At 36.2% G+C, this 22,956-nt stretch overlaps 1 protein-coding gene across 5 annotated transcripts in view; it reads right to left on the bottom strand.

The window, feature by feature from the left end:
* The window catches only part of LOC114328732 (potassium voltage-gated channel protein Shaw), a 597,781-nt gene that overhangs the window by 23,083 nt on the left and 551,742 nt on the right, over positions 1-22,956 (bottom strand). The gene's annotated exons all lie outside the window — the stretch shown is intronic.

The raw sequence follows: 22,956 nt of genomic DNA, 5'->3' as shown, positions 1-22,956 counted from the left end.
GGATTTAAACAAATCGTTATTTCGAATTCGTTCTAATGTTAAAATGAAACGGATATAGAAACCTCTTTTTCTTCTTACGGTGACTTATCTTAAGACGTTGTTCATTACATTTGCCCATTTAATCTTATTTGCAGCCGCCCTGACTAATCCTATGGGGGTCATATTCGTCCATTGTCGTAGGTTTTTAAGCCAAGAGTTGCGTTTTTTTCCTGGTCCTCTTTTGCTATTGATTTTGCCTTAAGTTATAAATAGGAGCAGTGCATACGTTGGATTTCTTACGATGTGACCAAAATATTGTGTTTTCCTTTCTTTTATTATAAGCATAAGCACCTTTCCTTGTTTATTCCCCACAAAAGACTTCCGCATTTGTCGTATGGCTTAAGTAGATAATTCTGAGCATTTTACGGTAAAACCAGAGTTCGAATGCTTGGATTCTTTTTTGTGTTGCTTCTGTCATTGTACAAGCGTCAATCCCATAGAACAATGTGGAGAAAAAAGAGCGCTTAAGTGTTCTAGTTCTTAATGAGATGTCCAGCTGGCGGTTGCATAGACTCATTTTTGCAAACACTCTACGTGCCTTTTCCAGACGTTTTCTTATCTCTAGTGAGTGGTCCCAAGTTTCATCAAGGTTACTTCCAAGGTACGTTATTATTGTTACTCTGTCCAGATCTGTTCCGTCGACATTGACCTTCACCCTTATGTTTTGGTGCTTCCTGATAATCATCGTTTTTGTCAAAAATGAATAACCATTTTCAATTTCGTTGCAAAACGAAAATACACCCGAACCATATTCTAGTCCAATCAGAGAGTGCAGCAAGCACCTCTACCGGTTTCGAAACTTATTAGTCTCTCATCATTAGGCACATATGCTGCTCTCTCTGATCTAACCAAAACAAACCCCAGCGTGCAGTCCCGGATTACAACGAACGAAATCGCATAGATGCCCTAGCGGCAACTGCTAGCAAAAAGACTAAGTTTTCTTTCTAATGGCATATAAAACAACATAATGCTATTCTACATCCCACCAGAATGAAAACAATGGGAACCTTCTCTGGTTACACCTCCGAGGCTTCTACAATTTGCAAGCCATACTGATGCTGAGACTAAGGAAGATGAGGGAATTTTACAATTTACAATTCACGTCCCATCTGCTCAGCGCGGTAAAGTTCCAACGAGAATGGTTCCCTTCATACTCCAATCAGAGTAAATGTACACACATCAAAAATGAATAACCATTTTCAATTTCGTTGCAAAACGAAAATACAGCCGAACCATATTCTAGTCAAATCAGAGAGTGCAGCAAGCACCTCTACCGGTTTCGAAACTTATTAGTCTCTCATCAGGAGGCACATATGCTGCTCTCTCTGATCCAACCAAAACAAACCCCAGCGTGCAGTCCCGGATTACAACGAACGAAATGGCATAGATGCACTAGCAGAAAAGACTAAGTTTTCACTCTAATAGCATATGTGCCTCCTGATGAGAGACTAATAAGTTTCTAAACCGGTAGAGGTGCTTGCTGCACTCTCTGATTGGACTAGAATATGGTTCGGCTGTATTTCCGTTTTGCAACGAAATTGAAAATGGTTATTCATTTTTGATTTACATGTCTACTCTGATTGGAGTACGAAGGGAACCATTCTCGTTGGAACTTTACTGCGCTGAGCAGATGGGACGTGAATTGTAAATTGTAGAATTCCTTTATCTTCCTTAGTCTCAGCATCCGTATGGCTTGTAAATTGTAGAAGTCTCGGAGGTGTAACCCGAGAAGGTTCCCATTGTTTTCATTTTGGTGGGATGTAGAATAGCATTATGTTGTTTTATATGCCATTAGAGTGAAAACTTAGTCTTTTAGTCTTTTTTCATCGTTTTTGTCTTCTTTGTAGGTATTAAATTGCATTCCAAATTATCTGCAGGCTGTCGTTACTCGGTTCATTATGCGTTGCAGTGCTTCAGCATTAGCTGCCAGAATGACCGTGTCATCAGCGTATCGCAGGTTATTTATACATTGCGTGTTTATATTTATACCATCCGAGGTGCCTTCCAAACCTTTCATAAATATCTTAGTAAAGGTGACAGGACATATCCCTGTCTTACTCCCTTCTCGATATTAATTTTTCCAGATGTTTCGCTTTTTATTCTGATTTTAGGTTCTTGTTCTTGGTAGAGGTTTGAAATGTTCCTTAAGTCTTTATCATCGATATTACATGACCTTTAAATATCTATTAGTTTATCATGTTTCACCAGGTAAAAAGCCTGCTCAAAGTCTATAAAACACAAGTATACATCAGAATCGACATCTTTCAACTAGCAAATGTATTGAAAACAGTACTTCTTTTATTCCGAAGTCATTCGTAACACCAAATTGAGTTTGGTCAGTATACTCTACTAATAGTATGTAATGCTCTATTGTTTTATAGAGTATTATTGTAGAAACCACAAATTGAACATATCTGAGTATTTAAAATTACAAATAAAATCTGCGTCTCACCTCACAAAATGAAAACAATTAAGTAAAGTCTTAAATAGTAGTTTTAGTGGAAATTGCTTGGCGTGAGAAAGGAAGGAGAGGAGGCAGAATGTGATTGGAGCCGTGTCTAATAAGATTATTAACGAAGTCTGGAACTAGATGTAAAAGCTTTTAGTTCGAAGGGGTATTTCTCTCAATTAAAGTTTCCTAACGTGGGAAATTTCATGCGAAAAAAGTGCACCTCCTTTTATTTGCAGCTGTGAGGTTGGCCTAAATATAGGTGACTTTTATAATCTAGTTTTGTTTACTAAAAAACATTAGATTCTATAAATCTCAACAAAGCTTACGTGATAAATTCCGGTTTAAAATAACTATTGAAATATAATATAAAATATAATAACTTTATTTATAAGAAATTTATAAACTTTTTTGGGCAAAACACCCAACCCCGTATTCAAACAGTTCTTATATTGGTAGAAATACGTGGATGATATACTAGTATGCTTTACAGGAACTAACAGGCAACTTAACCAATTTTTATCATACATTCACTCCATAGTAAAATTAGTATGGTACAATTTGATCCATTTAATGGCATAACCCAGACATACAAAGTGAAAGTTATCCTGCAACACCAAATTGTTCTATATGGTCCGCATAATGTTCAGAGAAAAGTCAGGGGGAGAGGGGGAAGAAATCGGTAAATTCGTAGTTTTTTACGTTTTTCGTCGATATTTCCAAAACTATGCGGTTTAGCATGAACAACCTTCTATAAAAAAATGTTTTGCATTAAATTTGAAATAAAAAAGGCCCTATGCATAATTCTTCTAAAATGAACGGTTCCAAAGTTACGGGGGTAGTATAGTAAAATTGGTCCAAAAAAAAAAAGAATGTGTGTGTACTTTGTACGCACGTAAAAAGTTATACTTCTAAATATGATTTCAATGAAATAAATATACTTTCGGACAGTTTATTTGTATTGCATTTAAAGGTTAAATTAATTTTTACTTACTACTTTCCAAAAATTTTTATTAAAACAATACCAAAAATTAAAAAGATTAGAAAACACCAAGATTTGAACTGGGGACCTCTTGATCTCCAGCCCAATGCTCTACCACTGAGCTATACCCTTTTTTTTATACGGGCTACAAGATTTCTCAGACATAGTGACAAACATACGAAGTGAATTATAAAATACTTTAAATATTACTTATCTTATTCCCGAGGTAGACAAGTCCAAATACACAAAAATTATAATAATAGTTATTTGATATAAATGTTAAAAGGACAATTTTAAGGCAAGTATGTGAAAGATTCGCTTCTCTCATTTTGCAATTCACATGAGTGCTTTAAAAATTTACTTTTTAACACCTATATCATACAATATTTTTTCTACAAACGTCTTATATATCAACAATTATAATTTATTCATTCTCAATTACAGGAAGTACCTACAAAAACTTTTACTTGAACTTGACTGACATTCCATTTTTATATTTTTCTTGACATTACATCAAAACTGCCTAATTATACTGTCAATACGTAAATCATAACTATGTAGAATAACATCTACTTTTATTTTTGTATATTCTAACAAATTTTAATAGTTTTTATCTACAAACGTGTTAAAAATGCAATAATACAGTTTAAATTAAATTTAAAAAACCTTTTAAACCACCTTTTTCAAATTGCGCAAGTTGTATTATTAATATTAATGTTAATAAATGAAATATAAATATTTTGACGTTTCACAATTTGACAATTCACTTTTAACTGCAGTGCCTTAAAATTTTTAAAGCACTTGTGCTTTAAAGTAGAATTTTTAACGCTCCTATGGAGTGCTATAAATTGCATTTTCAACACCTTTATGGAAAAATATATTTAAAAACACTAATATATCCTTTCCACACCTTTTCTGGACTGATACATACATAAATTAAAACATTTAGTAATGAACTCCACACTGTCTGTGTGCGCATGCGCGCAGATTAATAAAATTTCACCCTCAATCGCGCCTAAAGAAGTATAACTTCAAAAAGGCCTAAACCAGACATCCAAAGTAAGTTTTCCTCCAACACCAAATTGTTCTATATGGTCCACACATTGTTCAGTAAGAAGTTACACCCTTTTGAGCTTCCGGTTTGGGTGGGGGGAGTTGGGGAAGTAGTCGGTAAATTAGTAGTTTTTTACGCTTTTCGTCAATGTTTCTAAAAATATGCATTAGCGTAAAATATGTCCCATACAAAAATGTTCGACATAAAATTTAAAACAAAGAAGGTCCTATACATAATTGTTATAAAATCAACGGTTTCGTTACAGAGGGTGAAAAGTGGAGGTTTTCGATACTTTTTATATTTTTCGGGCAATTTATAATATTATTACTGATGAAAGAAATTTTCTTTAACAGGATTGTGTTTTGTAAACAGAATTTGCTATTTGAGTGGCCGATGGTATGTTAGTGATAAGACCTTGAAGAAACGTCAACCTCACCATACAAAATCATCATCAATTGCCCAAAAAATATAAAAAGTATCGAAAACCTCCACTTTTCACCCTCCGTAACTCTGGAACCGTTGATTTTATAACAATTATGTATAGGACCTTTTTTGTTTTGAATTGTATGTAGAACAATTTTGTATAGAACATTGTTTACGCTAAAGCATAGTGTTATAAATATTGACGGGAAACCTAAAAAACATACTAATTTACCGAATTCTTCCCCATCTCTCCCCCAAACCAGACGCTCAAAATGGTGTAACTTGTTACTGAACAATATGTGGACCATATAGAACAATTTGGTGTTAGAGGAAAACTTTTACTTTGGATGTTTGGGTTAGGCCTTTTTTGGACCAATTATACTATACTACCTCCGTAACTTTGGAACCGTTCATTTAAGAATGATTATGTGTGGGGCGTTTTTTATTTCAAATTCAATGTAGAACATTTTTGTATAGAAGGTTCTTTACGCTAAACCGCATAGTTTTAGAAATATTGGTGACCAAACCCGACGCTCAAAATGGTGTGACTTTTTTCTGAACATTATGTGGACCATATAGAACAATTTGGTATTGGAGGATATCTTTCACTTTGGATGTCTGGGTTTGGGTCTAGTTATACCATACTATATTTAATTTACAATAGAAACAGAACGAACAGAATCAGTCCATAAATTTTCGAGATGTAAACATGAGTTGTTTTCCGTATTTCATAAACCTACCCATACTGACACAAATATACACAACTCATAATCCCTTCCTACACAACATAAATAAGTACCCTACCACCATAGCATTCTTCTTCTTTAAGTGCCGTCTCCGCGACGGAGGTCGGCAATCATCATAGCTATTCGAGCTTTAGAGACGGCTGCTCTGAAAAGTTCATTTGATGTACATCCTTACCATTCTCTCAGGTTGCGCAGCCACGATATTCTGCGTCTCCCTATGCTCCTTTGGCTACATGAGTCTTTCCCTGCATAATGAGCAATTTGTTTCTCACTCGACGTGTAGTATGTCTGAGATATTTCAATTTTCTGGTTTTGATTGCATTTAAGACTTCCATTTCTTTATTCATCTGTCTCAGAACCTCTTTGTTTATGACGTGTTCTGTCCACGATATGTTCAGATTTCTTTTATACACCCAGAGCTCGAATGATTATAGTTTTTTAATTGATGCCGCATTCAAGGTCCAAGCTTCCATTCCATAAAACAAAGTCGAGAAAACGTAGTACCTATCCAACCTAACTCTTAGCTCCAACTTCAAATTTCTTGTGCAGAGCACTTTTCTTGTTTTGTTAAAATTTGCTCTAGCCTTTTCTATTCTGATTTTGATTTCCTGTAAGTAATCACCTGTGGAGTTGATCATTGTTGCAAGGTATGCATATTGGTCGACTCGTTTGACATTGGATCCGTTTATGACGAGATTCTCGTTATTTCTTTGAGTTTTCGATATTCTCATAAACTTTTTCTTCTTGAAGTTCATTGTCAGACCGTATTCTTGTCCAAACTCCACTATTCTGATCACCAGCCTCTGAAAATCCCCAATAGTTTTGGCTAAGATGACAGTGTCATCCGCATATTTAATGTTGTTAATGGGAACTCATTGGTTCTTTGAGCATTAATACACCAGGATATATACCAGGAATAAAGCAACGATTCAATGAAAACAAAAATGAAAATGGAGAACTACTTATTAACTTTTGCTCTCAGAACGAATTTCGAATAAACAATACGTTCTTCAGACACAAAGATCAACAAAAATATACATTCCAAAATACAAGAGGACACAGATCCGTTATTGATTATATATTGACGAACAGAAACATCCACCACTCTCAAGTACTAGACATACGATGTTTAAGTGCAGCTAATATTGGAAGCGATCACAACCTAGTACTTGGATAAATCAGAATAGAGCTAAAAAGAAACAGGAAAGAAGACCCTGTTGAATGTGAGACAAGAATAAAGGTAGAACAGCTACGAGACTTGTCAACACGAGATCTATACCAGAGAAGACTGCAAAAAGTACTGAATGAAAACTACATTACACCGGATGAAGACATAGAAGAAAGTTGGAGGAAGATCAGAGATAATATCAAAATGGCAGCAACGGAAGCACTTGAAGAACGTAAAATAAGTAAACATATACGAAAGAAAAGGAGAACACCATGGTTCTTTGAAGAAATAAAAATAAAATGCCAAGAAAAAAAAGAAAATCTACCTAGAATACAAGTCGAAAAGAACAAGACAAACATATGAAGAATATAAAAGAGTACGAAATGAATTAAACTCAATAGTAAGAAGGAAGAAAACAGAACATTGGGAAGCATTTTCAAAAGAGATGGAGCACGACTTTTATGGGATGCAAAAGAAAATGTGGAAAATGATAAGAGGTCCAAGAGCAGAGATGAAGGAATTGATAGAAGTAAAACATATTGATACAAATACATGGACAACTTACCTAAAAAACCTCTATCAAACAGCTAATCACAAAGAACTGGAAACATCAGTATTGGAATCGGATGAGAAAACATAAATTAAAGAGGAAGATATAAAGAACGCATTAAAAAAGATGAAAAATCGAAAAGCTCCTGGGAAAGATGTAATAGCTAATGAACTTTTAAAATACGGAGGAGATCGACTTCAGAAAGAACTGAATATCCTTATAAGTAAAATATTAAATACAGGAAGAATTCCAGAAAAATGGAGAACCACTCAAATGATAGCGTTATTTAAGAAAGGTGATAGGGCAGACCCCAGTAACTATATAGGGATAAATTTACTGAGCACTATACTGAAACTCACAACAAAAATACTTATGGAGAAAATAATGGCGTGCATAAATATATCGGATGAATAACAAGGACTTAGACGTGGAAGATCATGTAACGATGCAGTTTTTGTGATAAGGCAAATAGCGGAGAAATCATTAGAATATAACAAACCAGCCTTTTTCTGTTTCATAGACCTAGAGAAAGCATTTAATAGAATCCAAATAAATGATGTGATACACCTACTATATGAGAAAAATTTACCACTGGATATCATAAAACTGATCAAAACATATATGTAAGAAATAAAATAGAAATGAAAGTCAATGGAATACTAACAGAACCCATAGAAACAAACATAGGAATCAGGCAAGGAGATTGACTAAGCCCTCTACTGTTTAACATAATATTGGATGCAATAATAAAACAAGTAAAGAAAAAAAGAGGGTACAAAATGGGCAATAGAGAGATAAAAATACTCTGTTACGCTGATGACACCGTGTTAGTAGCAGAGTGCGAAGACGACCTACAAAGATTATTGCACGAGTTCAACATTAACGCAAAAGAAATGAATATGAAAATATCAGCCCAAAAAATAAGAAGCTTAGTAATTGCCAAAGAACCAATAAGATGCAAATTGGAGTTAGACAATCAAATTATACAACAAGTAATGACTTTCAAATATCTGGGAATTAATCTATCAGCCGACAACAATATCGAAGAAGAGGTAAAAGACCAAATAATCAAAGCCAGTAGAACGGCCGGATGCCTAAACGACACAATTTGGGAAAACAAACACCTAAGACAGATCCTACCAACTACCGAGGAATTACACTACTCAATTCTACATCAAAACTATTGACAAAAAGCCTATCCCAAAAAATATATAAGAAAGCCAGTGTATCGGAAGAACAACAGGGTTTTCGCCCAAACAGATCTACAATAGACGCTATTTTCATAATGCGACAATTAGTTGAGAAATCAATAGAATTCGACAAGCCCATGTTCACATGCTTTGTAGATCTGAAACAAGCATTCGACAGAGTACGATTAAAGGACGTGCTCACTATCCTTGAAAAGAAAAACATAGGTCAGAGGTATAGAAACATAATCAAAGAGCTCAATAGATCCAACAAAACACGAATTAAAACCACACACGGGCTCACGGAAGAAATCAAAATCAATGCAGGCATTAGACAAGGGGACAGCCTCAGTCCATGCCTATTTAATTTAATAATGGATGAAGTTATAGGTAGTGTTAACATAATAAATCAGGGATACAAAATGGGTAACCGAACCATGAGAATACTTTGCTACGCAGATGATGCAATCTTAATCGCCGAAAACGAAGATGACTTACAACGCCTACTACAAAAATTCAAAATAACCGCCGAAAAGTATAACCTGACACTATCCAAAGAGAAAACCCAATCGATGGTAATATCCAGGATCCCAATTAGATGTAAATTAGTAGTGGACGACCATATAATCGAACAGGTAATGGATTGCAGATACCTAGGTGTGGAAATATCTAGCGACAGGCATCTGTGGCAAGAATCAAAACAGCAGGCAACGAAAGCAGCGAGAATATCTGGTTTCCTGAGGGATATAATCTGGCGGAATAAATATATGAGCACCGAAAGCAAAGTCCGCATTTATAAGACATGTGTTAGACCCGTACTGACATACGCAGCTGAGACAAGGGCCGAGACAACAAAGACCAAACAAATAATGAGAACAACAGAGATTAAAACCCTAAGATCCATAAGAGGTATCACACTCAGAGATAGAATACGAAACGAAGACACATTGAGAGAGCTAGGCGTTCAAGACGTAGTGAGATGGACAAGAGCGCGACGACGCATGTGGAGAGACCACGTAGATCGGATGGACCCTGAACGTATGGCGCATTGGGCGAAAACACAGTAGCCCAACACCAAGCGACCCATAGGAAAACCCAAAAAACGATGGTACGAGAGTTGGAGCTCCGGATCGCAGCAAAGACTGTAACAGAAGAAACAGGACATAGTCCTATTACAAGAAGAAGAAGAAGAAGAAACACCTAAAATTGGAAACAAAGGCCTGAATATATAAGTCAGTTATTAGGCCAGTTATGACTTACACGGCCGAAACAAGACCAGATACAAGCAAAACACGAAGACATCTGGAAACCAACGAAATGAAGATCTTAAGAAGGATTTCTGAAAAAGGACTACAGGATAGGGTAAGAAGTGAGGAAATCAGACGCATATGTGAGGTAGACAATATAAATACCTGGGTAAAGAACAGAAAAGAAGAGTGGAATGAGCACATAAGCAGGATGTCTGAATCAAGGATAGTAAGAATAGCCAGGGACAAGTCACCGTTAGGCAGGAGAAGTATAGGACGCCCAAGGAAAAGATGAAATGACAACTTAGGGGCAGAATGAAAGGTACCGTTGAAGAAAAACAGGCAGTATTGCCTATATAAAATAAGAAGAAGAAGAAGAATGGAGACTCCATTTATGTGTCCATGGGAACTCCTGTCCAAAAACTTAGATCGGTGATACTAGTAGAACCTTTGAGAAACCTATAGCAGAACACCAATAATATAAAAACCGATTCTACGTAGGCACTTCATTTTCTAGATCATAATCATTAGTTTAATGAACGGTTTTATGGAATCTATAGAAATTAATAAATTAAAAAATACAGATATAATTCTGAATAACCAACTTTAAACAAACAACTCCTTACTCCTCAGCTTATTCAGTTAAAGAGTATAAAGTGTAGACTCAGAGTAAAAACACTAACTTGAGAAAGGCACTCTGCCGAAACAGGTGTAGTGACATTAATTTGTAACCCATTTTGTGAAAGAGTATTGAAAACAAGAGTTTTCAGTATTTTATTGTTAGATAAAATGAATTTCTTTCATGTAACGGTCGAATCTATAAATTGTTTATGATATCCTGGTAACAAAAACCAACATTGAACCTTATTTTTATACGGTTTGTAAGTTCGTTTCGAGAACAAGTCAGTTATTTGTATTCTACACGCAAATTGGAAAAAGTCTCAAGTTCCATTTTCACAGGAATGTATATATCAATGTGGCTGTAAGGGACTATTATGATCATAGTAATGGCTTAAAGGAATTTCGAAGCTTATGCGGCTGAATAACGTCTTGTTCCTTCGGAATATTAATTTACTGGAAGAAAATTCAATTCAGAGAGAAAATCATTCAAGCTATTTCTGTCATTTACTACTAAGGTTTTTTATGTTCAAAGTAAATCGTTAATAAAAAGTTTTCTTTAATGGCGTAAGCGCAAAATCTTGCTTCAATGTGTTTTAGATGCATTCATTTTTTTCGAATCCTGGGAAAACTAATAAGTACTTTTGAAAAATTTAAGAGCAGAATGAAGGATTCCATTATTACCGGGGGTCAAAAGTCCCTTACAATAACCAAAAAGTTTTTTTGAATGAGATGTTTGAAATTAAAAATCACACTAAATTTTCTCTTTTTTGTCACCCCTATAACTTATTAAAATAAACTTTATAGAAGTTTTCACGAGCTTTCGGCCCTCAGTAATAATGCAATCTGTCGGTAATAATGCAAAAATAATTATTAGTTTCTCAGGATTCGAAAAAAAATTAATACATTTAAAAATATTTGCATGAAATATTTCGCCTACTCCCTTAATATTCTTGTTTAAAGGTAATTTGATACCAGCAATGTACCATACGTCCTATAATTTCCTGCGGCCTGCTAGTAAAGATATTTCACCAGATTGCTCTACAAAACACGAAACTGGTACCGACTCTGAATGATAGCAAAGTATAGTGCTTAATTATTATTATAATTAGCATCATAAAGCTATTGTAAAAAATTGCCAAAAATACCATATTTTGTTACGCCACTTTCCCCATCGCGCAGCGATAAACAAACCTGTCTGCTGGCTTCCACAACGTTCGAGAATATTCGACGGATCGAGAATCAGATGGGGTCCGGACAAATAATCCCCGGACAAATAATCCCGGACAAACAATCCCCCACAAGTTATCCTTGGACAAAAAATCCCCGGACAAAAAATCCCCGGACAGAAAATTCCCGGACAAATAATCCCCGCACAAAAAATCCCCACAAAAAATCCCGGACAAATAATCCCCACAAATTTTTTTGGACAAAATATCCTCACAAAAAATCCTGGAAAAATATAGTTCTCTAAAAGTTTTCCCGAAATTTTAACAAATTTCGAATTCCAATTCCATGCTGAAAACTTCAAATTTTACATGACAAAATAGTGTGAGTTTTTTCAAAAATCGTGGAAGATATGGGGAATGAGCTAAGGCCCCGTTTTCATGACATGCGCTTAACGCGCGTTTTGATAACGCGCCATTAGAACTACATACATTTTACTGAAGGCCGTTCACATGCTAACGCGCGTTTTAGGTCATTAAGACGCGCGTTGGCATGTGAACGGTCTCAAGTAAAATCTATGTAGTTGTAATCGCGCGTTATTAAAATGCGCGTCAAGCGCCTGTCAAACGGGGCCTTAGCTCGTTCCCCATATAGTCTAAGAGCTAATGAACCCTTTGACTAACGGTCGTTCTGTAAGGCTAGAAATTTTTCTAATGATAATTCATAGCACACCAATGCTAAAAACCATGACCTGGCAGGCATCAGCGGTGCACGTGTATCTACCAGGTGAATCGAAGAGTGCAAATTTAGGGGGTAAAATAAACTTTCTCCTGTAAGGTTTAAATTTAAGTATGTGTTCAAGTAAGTCGTTTAGAAGAAATGTGTACAATGACAGGCGATTCTGAAGAGCATAAGACCTTGCCAGGCGAGGGGAAAGATTAGGGGTTTTTACTAAAATTATTTTTTTTGCATCGAAAAAAATTTTTTTAAGTTTTTTGAATCATTCCAAACAGAAAAGGTCTTTAGTGATTTTTCTCTTAAGTTAATAGTTTTTGTTATATAAGCGATTGAAAATTTTGAAAATTGCGAAATCGGCCATTTTTAACCCTAAATCGGACATTTATCTAAAAATTTCAAAGTTGCCAAGGTAGGTAGATATTCTTTAAACATTGGTTGATGAAATCCCAAAGAGTTTTTTGCAATACGATATCGGAAACCCCTTTGTTTTTTAATTGATAATCAAGCGGGCGCGACACTGTAGTATAAGTGAGGACGTTTGAGTTGGTATAAATTCATTATCTCGAGAATGGGCAAATTTCAAAGGAGATTTTTATTTTTAAAGTAGGACTTTTTGGCATATATATAATACTAGTGACGTCATTCATCTGAGCGTCATGACGTAATCGATGATTTTTTTAAATGAGAGTAGAGGTTGTGTGATAGCTCATTTGAAAGGTTATTTAATTCTCTATTCACTAATATAAACATTAACATAATTATTTATACAGGGTGTACAAAAAAAAAATTTTTACTAAATTAACTTTGATTAAATTTGACAAATAGAAGAAAAATTTTTTTTGTACACCCTGTATAAATAATTATGTTAATGTTTATATTAGTGAATAGAAAATTCAATAACCTTTCAAATGAGCTATCACACAACCCCCACTCTTATTTAAAAAAATCATCGATTACGTCATCACGCCCAGATGGATGACGTCACTAGTATTATATATATGCCAAAAAGTCCTAATTCAAAAATAAAAATCGACCTGTCTGAGGATTTCTCTTGAAATTTGCCCATTCTCGAGATAAAGAATTTATGCAAACTCAAACGTCCTCACTTATACTACAGTGTCGCGCCCGCCTGATTAGCAATTAAAAAAACAAAGGGGTTTTCGATATTTTATTGCAAAAAACTCTTCGGGATTTCATCAATCAATGTTTAAAGAATATCTACGTACCTTGCCAACATTGAAATTTGTAGATAAATGTCCGATTTAGGGTTAAAAATGGCCGATTTCTGAATTTTCAAAATTTTCAATCACTTATATAACAAAAACTATTAACTTAAGAGAAAAATCACTAAAGACATTTTTTGTTTGGAATGATTTAAAAAACCTAAAAAAAATTGTTCGATGCAAAAAGAATAATTTTAGGAAAATCCCCTAATCTTTCCACTCGCCTGGCAAGGTCTTATGCTCTTCAGAATCGCCTGTCATTGTACACATTTCTTCTAAATGACTTACTCAAACACATACTTAAATTTAAACCTTACAGGAGAAAGTTTATTTTACCCCCTAAATTTGCACTTTTCGATTCATCTGGTAGATACACGTGCACCGCTGATGCCTGCCAGGTCATGGCTTTTAGCCTTAATGTGCTATGAATTATCACTAGACAAATTTCTAGCCTTACAGGACGACCGTTAGTCGGAGGGTTCACTAGCGGTTAGACTAATATTTTCCACGATTTTGAAAAAACTCACCCTTTCTTGTCATATATAATTTAAAGTTTTCAGCATGGAATTGGAATTCGAAATTTGATAAAATTTCGAGAAAAAATTTTAGAGAACTATTCGACGGCAAATATTTCTTGGGGATTTTTTGTCCGGGATTTTTGTGGGGATATTTTGTCCAAAAAAATTTGTGGGGATTATTTGTCCTGAATTTTTTGTGGGGATTTTTTGTACGGGGATTATTTGTCCGGGGATTTTTTGTCAGGGGATTTTTTGTTCAGGGATAATTTGTGGGGATTTTTTGTCCGCAATTATTTGTCCGGGGATTATTTTTCCTAGCTTCACCAGACCGTTTAAATTGAGAATTTGTATTGTGCGAATCAGTCTAAATGAAAATATTTTATCATTACCTCATTAGCGCCCAGCGTTACCATATGTTAACGTAAAACACATGATTTTTAAAAATTCTGCGGTATGCCCATGGAATTAGTCAGCCACATATTTTGAGAACTATTGTTTCTAGGAATACTTGAGGCACCCATAAAACGTAACGGATTCGTATTTTAGCCTCTTCTCAACCGTCGAGAGATAATCATATGCCAGTGTGGTTTAAATTTATAGAAAAAGATGTACGTCCGTTTTGCGTAAGCAATTTTTGATAGTCTTCCAGTAACTATATTTGCATTGTACAATAAATATATTATACACGGCTCACTAAAATAATTAGTTACGCCCCTGTACTACTGATTACTTAAAATTCAAGTAGTATTTATGTAACCTTTCTGGAAACTCCAGGTTATTGTTGAGACTCGCATTTGAACCCCTCGCCGGGGCAGATCGTCAAAAGCTTCCTAACGAGAATCATCTCTAATCTATCGACGCTCCCGCTATTCGTAAAAAGGCCGCATTTTACCGGCTTTTTTTTGCTATCGTTTTATACCGCTCAGATAATTCAATCTGCTCAGTATTATCGACGATGATTTATTTAGCGTATTAGTGAGTGCCTTACAAATGAACCAAATGGATTATGGAATTCAATCAGAGCTCTGATGTGACACGTCATCAAGGAATAAAACTGTAAGTACTCTACATGTATGTGAACATAACTTATTAGTCGTGATACTGTATGCATTTTGAACCATATACCTCTCGTAGCAAATATTCTTTGTGCCATTTATGCAGATAATACTTTAAATTACATATGAAAAATCGTTATCTACTCTTAACCAGCTTACCTATGGGAATATACTCTATAACCGTACAATAAGTATAGGTTACTATTGTTAAGGATACTTTACGTATTGCCTAAACATTTCTGTTCCATCGAGCCGTATCATATTAATTATTTATTAATTAAATCCTCAAGGTCCTTCGTATTTGCATATTTTGATAATCTCTATTCTGAGAATAACGGTTTTTCATTTATAGTGTCTTTCTGTTGCATTTGGAAATTTCCAAGCCACGCCGCCCCGGCACAAAAATAAAATATTCCTCTCTTTCTGCACTCAAATTCTCAGTATTTAACCCAGCACGTCTCTACAATAGCTGGTAGGTTGTTAAGCCCGGTCTACACGTGCAATTTCAGAAACTACTTGCTTTGTTCAAATAAAGGAGTCGTTTTGTTTGTATGAAAAAATATTTGCATATATTACATTATTTTATTTTCGTAAATATATTTTTCTGTTTATAGTATACAAAAAGTGTACTCATTTCTTGGCTGATAGTACGGGTGTTATAATTTTAACATTGTTTGTTCAACCTTTTGATTTAAATTAAATTTATAATTTTGAATCCGATTAAGCCTGGTTCACAGGTTACAAAAATTATTAAAAATAATTTTGTTTTCTTGCATAAATTGTAAGTTTTTGCTACATTTAGCTTCGCTTAAGCTCATTTTACACTTCTAGAAAACTATAGAAAATAAATAATTGTTTTTTCCTTCAATTTAATTAATTTAAATACTTGTTAAGGGTGTCTCACACTTGCTGAAAAATACCCATTTTGGAAAATTGCATATATTTTGAAATTTTATAGTTTTGCATTTCATATACTAATCTGCGCTCATACAGGGTGATACTATTAAGCCAATCTCACACTATTAAACGTGTAATATATAATATATTGTACATATTCTCTCATTTTCGCATCGATTTATAGGTTTAGACATTTGCAAATAATCTATCTAATCTCACATTCTCGCAACATGGCTGACCGATCAAAATATAACCGACAGAGGCTCACCGCAAAACTTGATATAACCAAGTTGGCTGATTCGGTTCCCACAACTCTTAATTCTCTAAACAAATATAAAATTCGTGAAATAATTTCACAACTCAAACATTCTTACGGACTTTTCCGCGATGCTCAAAATGTGCTGGAGACGATCCCCGAGGAACCTACCCCCTCTACTGATTCCTCTGTGGTTTTTGATAAATATTTGGATACAATTTCTCTATTGGAAGAAAGGTTAGAGGTCATTGAAAGTTCTAATGTGACTGCTACCCCCTCCCTCCAATTTGACCCTAATTCTTCTCTAACCTCACAGTCTATGGCTAGGCAACGAACAGTAAACCTCCCTCGTATTCAGTTAAAACCATTTAGTGGCTTAGTTACTGAATACAATTCATTCATTGAGACCTTTGATACAATAATAGGATCTGATACTACATTAAGTAATCTGGAAAAACTCATTTACCTCAAAAGTTTTCTAACTTCCGAGCCTTTGACGCTTCTCGAGCATATCCCACTCACAGGTGACAATTACAAAATAGCCCGGGATAACCTGACACAAAGGTACGCCAACTCTAAATCGCTTATCAAAACTCTCATCTCTCAAATTCTTGATGCGCCTCCTATTTCTGGAAACGCAAATCACTCACAATTAAGAAATTTTCATACGGTCATGTCAAATAATTTCAAGGCCCTATTGAACTTGAATAGGCCCCCTTCAGATCTCTTGCATTTACTTCTCATACATATCGCTACTCAGAAACTCGACGCACCTACCATTAGGGCTCTTGAGTTCCAATCCGGTGGTAGCCAAGCTACCCCTGATTTTGTCCATTTTCTAGGGGAAATCGAGACACGCGTTGTTCATCTTGAGAATATTCACTCTCAATCAAAACCAAAATCGACTACTACTTCCAGACACTCTTTACACCTAGCCTCAGACACTTCTACCAGTAACCTTTCGCCTCGCTTAGGTCCTAAGAAATGTTCCTATTGCAACGACTCTCACTCGATCTACTCTTGTCCTCAGTTCAAGCAGTTGAATTCTAAAGAACGTTTTAGTTTTGTCAAACAAAATAAATTTTGTATTAATTGTCTTGGGTCTCACATGCTCGATCAGTGTAAATCCAAATTCTCTTGCATAGTTTGTAAATCTCGTCATCACACGTTGCTCCATTTCGACAAAACGGGTCATAGTAACCCTTCCGCGGCTGTTGGCCAACACAACTCAAATAATCATAATAAAACCGCTATCTCAAATAACTCCCATACACAGGGTAATTCACAACAGGGGCCCTCACATGTTAGAGCTCCTGAAACGGAAGTTAATCTTCAAAATTCGACTCCACATTCAATGGCTCTATCTGCAGCCTCGCTTGATAATCATTTGGTGTTATTAAGCACACTCCAGGTCTATCTTGTCGCTCCTAGCGGCAAGAGGGTCTTCGCAAAGGCACTTTTAGACTCGGCCTCACAGGTTTCATTTATTAGTGCTGACCTCGTAAAGGAACTGTCACTCACCACTAGAGATGGAAAATTACGGATCAATGGAATTAACTCCACCTCATCCTCGTCTCAATCTATTGTAGATACAACAATTTTCGCTGTCGCTAACGACGTTCCTTTTGACATCTCGTGCTCTGTACTCCCAAAGATAACAAATCCGCTTCCTCAAATTTCTATTTCGGCGAGCAAACTAAACATACCCTCAGAGATACCATTAGGTGATCCGATGTTCCATGTAACATCCCCAATTGGTATCCTGCTCGGTGCAGACCTGTATAACGATATCATTCAACCTGAAATAATTCGTTTGGGAAAAGGTCTTCCCGTTCTTCAACGCACTCTACTCGGGTACACGATATCAGGGTCAGTTCCAGACCTTGCTCTTAAGTCGAAAAATACTAAAAAGGCTTTGGAATTTTATTCAAACTCTCTCGTTACTTGTTGTTCTCATAACACTCCTTCCGCCGTAAATGAGCCGGTAGTGTCCAACGAGGAACTATCCGATCATTTACAAAAATTCTGGGAGCTGGAAGAAGCCGCTCCTCAGAACACCGATCTCATTAATGATCACCCCGCTGAAATTAATTTTGTAAAACATGTTAATGTTCTCCCCAATGGACGATATGAGTCCACACTCAATCTCAAACTCCCTATCGAAGATATAGACATGGGAAATTCGTTTCTCTCGGCAAAAAGACGTTTTCTCAGTCTCGAGAAACGTTTTCAACTCAACCCTGATTTATTGGAAAAATATCAGGACATTATATCGGAATATCTCAATAACGGACAAATAATTCAAGTGCCGTTAAAAATGCTAAATGACTCAGGTAAACCTAATTACTTTCTCCCTCACTTTCCCGTTTTCAAATCCAACTCTACTACTTCCACTCGTATAGTTTTCGATCCAAACAATAAATCGTCTACGGGAATCTCCCTCAGTGACGTCATAGACAAAGGTTATGTCGTCCAACATGAACTTTTTGACATTCTCGCTAAGTTTCGTCAGTTTAAATTCGCACTAGTAGGCGACATCAAGGCTATGTTCCTACAAATCGCCATTTGTCCCACTGAAACATTTCTGTTAAATTTTCTCTTTAGGGACAATATTCAGCAGCCTTTACGGTGCTATCAATTTCAAAGATTACCCTTCGGGCTCCCAAGTAGCCCATTTATCGCTCAAAGAGTTATCAAGCACATCGCTGACAACAACAAACATACCCACGAACTTGCTACTAGTGTTCTGCAAGAATCTATCTATATGGATGACCTGATCAGCGGTGCTGACAGTCTTCATGAATTAAGTTGTCTTTTCGAACAATTAACTTCTTTGCTAGAAACCCATGGTTTCCTCCTCCACAAGTGGAACTGCAGTTCTTCAGAATTTCTGTCTCAACACAATTTAAATCCCGTCTCTGAAGTCAGTCTTAACTTCACGGGATCTGATAAAGTCTTAGGCATATTCTGGGATTCAGAACGCGACCACTTTTCGTTTAAAACTCCTATCTTCAAATTGGCTAATGTTGTTACTAAACGTACTATTCTCTCCTACATTGCTACTTTGTATGACCCGCTAGGATGGTTATCCCCTGTCCTTGTGAACGCTAAGCTCTTGATACAGGAAATATGGTCCCAGAAATTGGACTGGGATCAACCCATTGACTCACCCATCATTATGAAAAATTGGCAAAACCTCTTATCGACATTCAAAACTATAGAAGAGGTCAAGGTACCTCGATGCTTACTTTTACAAAAGAAAGTTGTTGATGTTCAATTAATTATTTTCACCGACGCATCGGAAAAAATATACAGCACTTGTGTGTATCTCAAAGCGACATACTCAGACTTTTCTGTATCGTCGCGGCTTATCGCTTCTAAAAACAAAATTTCTCCGCTAAAAAATAAACTCACCATCCCCAAATTGGAACTTTGTGGAATAGTGTTGGGAGTCACTCTGGCTCATAGACTTTTTCACATCTTCAAGAAAAATTTGAGTATATCTTCATCTCATCTCTTTGCTGACTCTACAATTGCCTTGTCTTGGATACTTTCTAAAAAACACATTTGGAACATTTTTGTACAAAACAGAATTCAAAAGGTCAATTCCTTGTTGGAAACTTTTCCTTGTGATTTCCATTTCGTCAGAAGTCACGAAAACATCGCTGACCCCGCTTCCAGAGGGATAAATGTCTTTGATAATCCCCAGACCACCGAAGACTGGTTATGCGGACCTAGCTTTATTAGAGACAATCCCATCGATTTTTCTCTTCATCAAATTCCTCATTTTCAGGATGATCTTCCTGAATTAAGGAAGTTAGTTGTCTCAAACATAGCAACAAATCACGAACTCAACGACACCTTTGAAAATCTATTCGCTAAATCTTCTTCTTTTCGTAAAATTCAAAGAATTGTCGCTTATCTTTTTAGATTCATCAGTAATATTAAAAAGAAAATAAATAACTCTCCACGAGATACGGATATATTGACGCCACCCGAAATGGAGATCGCTGATCACGCGATCATCAGGTATATCCAAAGTATCTACTTTAAAAAAGAGATTCTTGAATTGAAAAATGCTAAACTCGTGACCAATAAAGCCATTCGTAAACTCAACCCCTTCCTACAACATAATGATGGGCTGATTCGTGTGGGAGGACGTCTCCGACACGCCCCCATATCGTATAATCAAAAACACCCCATTCTACTTCCTTCTAAATGTCGAGTTGTAGAACTAATCTTGACTCAAGCTCATCATAAGTTATTACATTCAGGCGCGCAAACAGTACTTTCGTATGTCAAAATGAAGTACTGGCCAATTGACGGATTAAGACAGATTAAACGCTTAATTCGTAAGTGTGTAAACTGTTTCCGATTCATGACACCCAATTCTGTTCAACAGATGGCAGATATGCATCCCGATCGTGTACTCCCCACTAGACCCTTCCAAGTCGTCTCAGTGGACTATGGGGGGTTCTTCTTAATTAAGTCCTCACATTTGAGGAAGGCACCGCTTTACAAAGCATACGTAGCCTATTTCATTTGCATGAGCACTAAATGTGTTCATATCGAACTCGTCACAGGATTAAGCGCAGAAGCCTATATTCTTACTCTGAAAAGGTTTATTGCCAGAAGATCCACGCCCAGTATTATTTGGAGCGACAATGCCACAAATTTCCATGGGGCAAAAAATGAAATGCGCGAATTCTATGATTTTTTCTTAAATCAAAATAATTCGGAACAGATTAAGGAATTCTGTACTCAAAACTCCATAACTTTCAAGATGGGTGTTCCCCGCAACCCCCATCAATTCGGCCTCCATGAGGTAGGAATAAAGAGTGTGAAGTATCACCTCTATCGAATTATAGGAAATTCCCACTTCACCTTTGAAGTGTTTAACACAGTATTATGCCAAATCGAGGCTATTCTAAATTCGAGACCCATCACTAGGATGTCGTCTGACGCCAATGACTTCGCTTTCCTATCTCCAGCTCACTTCTTAGTTCAAAGAAGTTTAACCGCGCCCCCTGAACCAAGTGTTTCAGAGATACCTGAAAATAGGTTGAATCTTTTTCAGCGTATTAGTAAAATTCAACAGCAATTTTGGAAATTGTGGAAAAAAGACTATCTTTGCCTCCTGCAGCAAAGAAATAAATGGACCGACCCTACTGACCCTGTCAAGATCGGGGATTTGGTTCTGTTGAAGGAGGATGGTACTCCTCCACTCTTATGGCCAACTGCCAGGGTAATAGATGTATTGCCTGGTAAGGATGGTCTAGTTCGTACTGTCAAGATTCACACTACTCACGGTGATTTTCTTCGTGGTATTACGAAAATCGCTGTGATTCCCCTGGAAGATTAAAATCTATCCCTAGGGGGAAAACTTATCGTTTTCCTCCATTTTATCGTTGTTACCCCTTGTGTATATAAACTCTAATTTCTTCAAACATTTCTTATCGTTGTGCACATCTTTGCCAATCCCCTCTCTTCGAGGTGATATAGGCCATCTCTCTCGCCTGTCGCCCCCGGCAATATGTACAATAAATATATTATACACGGCTCACTAAAATAATTAGTTACGCCCCTGTACTACTGATTACTTAAAATTCAAGTAGTATTTATGTAACCTTTCTGGAAACTCCAGGTTATTGTTGAGACTCGCATTTGAACCCCTCGCCGGGGCAGATCGTCAAAAGCTTCCTAACGAGAATCATCTCTAATCTATCGACGCTCCCGCTATTCGTAAAAAGGCCGCATTTTACCGGCTTTTTTTTGCTATCGTTTTATACCGCTCAGATAATTCAATCTGCTCAGTATTATCGACGATGATTTATTTAGCGTATTAGTGAGTGCCTTACAAATGAACCAAATGGATTATGGAATTCAATCAGAGCTCTGATGTGACACGTCATCAAGGAATAAAACTGTAAGTACTCTACATGTATGTGAACATAACTTATTAGTCGTGATACTGTATGCATTTTGAACCATATACCTCTCGTAGCAAATATTCTTTGTGCCATTTATGCAGATAATACTTTAAATTACATATGAAAAATCGTTATCTACTCTTAACCAGCTTACCTATGGGAATATACTCTATAACCGTACAATAAGTATAGGTTACTATTGTTAAGGATACTTTACGTATTGCCTAAACATGCATATTTAAAAAAAAAAACTAAGTTTATTATACCCCAACTTATTATAAATTGTTGTATTTTATCAACAATTAAATGTAGCGAATTCGGTAGGAATAGTCAAAATACGCCGTTACCATATGGTTGCGGTGGGCGCTTACGGAGTCATAATCTTATTTTTTTTCAGTCGTGGATTTTTGTTAGCAGAAGCGATAGTGTTACTGGTGCGATGAAAAGATAACTCTGTTGTTACAATAGCATCTACGAGTTGTGATGATTCAGCATTGGGCACGGTAAAAAGATTTCTCATGAAGAAAAAGGCCACATTCAAGTAAGTCGGCCTCACTCTATTGCTGAATACAACAAAATATGGTGGGTACCGACTGGATGGATCAAGGTGTTTCAACCTACCTAGTAGCAATTTGCAGTAAAAAAATGGTACTGGCAAATTGTAGCATGGTTGTTGGATGTTACAATCCATAATTCATGACAGTTATAT

Source organism: Diabrotica virgifera, chromosome 7 (genome assembly GCF_917563875.1).
Source record: "Diabrotica virgifera virgifera chromosome 7, PGI_DIABVI_V3a".
NCBI lineage: Eukaryota > Metazoa > Arthropoda > Insecta > Coleoptera > Chrysomelidae > Diabrotica > Diabrotica virgifera.
Note: the sequence above shows the minus strand (reverse complement) of the source record. Positions and strands in the feature narration are given on the sequence as shown.